Source organism: Alligator sinensis, unplaced genomic scaffold (assembly GCF_000455745.1).
Source record: "Alligator sinensis unplaced genomic scaffold, ASM45574v1 scaffold1083_1, whole genome shotgun sequence".
Classification (NCBI taxonomy): Eukaryota; Metazoa; Chordata; order Crocodylia; family Alligatoridae; genus Alligator; species Alligator sinensis.
This window is the reverse complement of record NW_005842644.1, coordinates 922,635-923,174: the sequence shown is the minus strand read 5'-3', so window position 1 is coordinate 923,174 and position 540 is coordinate 922,635. Positions and strand designations below refer to the sequence as shown.

The 540-nt window shown below is 60.7% G+C and overlaps 1 protein-coding gene across 1 annotated transcript in view; it reads left to right on the top strand.

Annotated features, from left to right (window-relative positions):
- The window catches only part of ODF3B (outer dense fiber of sperm tails 3B), a 5,844-nt gene that overhangs the window by 695 nt on the left and 4,609 nt on the right, over nt 1–540 (top strand). The window lies entirely within an intron of this gene.

Below are 540 nucleotides of genomic sequence, written 5' to 3'. Positions count from 1 at the left end.
CCCCGGACCCCCCCCCCCCCGCCCCCCCCCCCCCCCCGATTCCTGCTAAACTCTTCACTCCCCAGGCGCTACCACCCCGCTCTTTGCTTCAACAAGCTTGCAGTTGCACCCCTCCAACTAGCCTCCTCCTGCTCCTGGTAGCCCGCAGCCCGGCAGGTGGTTTTCGGCTCCTTCCTGCGCAGCTGCATTTGCACTTCCATCCCCGGCACCAGCAAAAGCCAAACTCCTGGTTTCTAGACAAAACTCCCAGTTACTGAGCAAAACTCCCAGTTACCGAGCAAAACTTCTGGTTTCTGAGCAAAACTTCTGGTTTCTGAGCAAAACTCCCGATTACTGAGCAAAACTTCTGGTTTCTGAGCAAAACTTCTGGTTTCTGAGCAAATTTCCCGGTGTCTGCCCCACTGGAGAAGGCTGAAGCAGCAAAGGGAGGTGCTGCGGTGCGTGCCCTGCACCCCTGCTCCGGGGAGGGCGGCCCGAGGCGGCGGGGATGGCCGGTTGCCGGGAGACCCGCAAACAATGGGCCGGGCCGGCTGGTGCCTG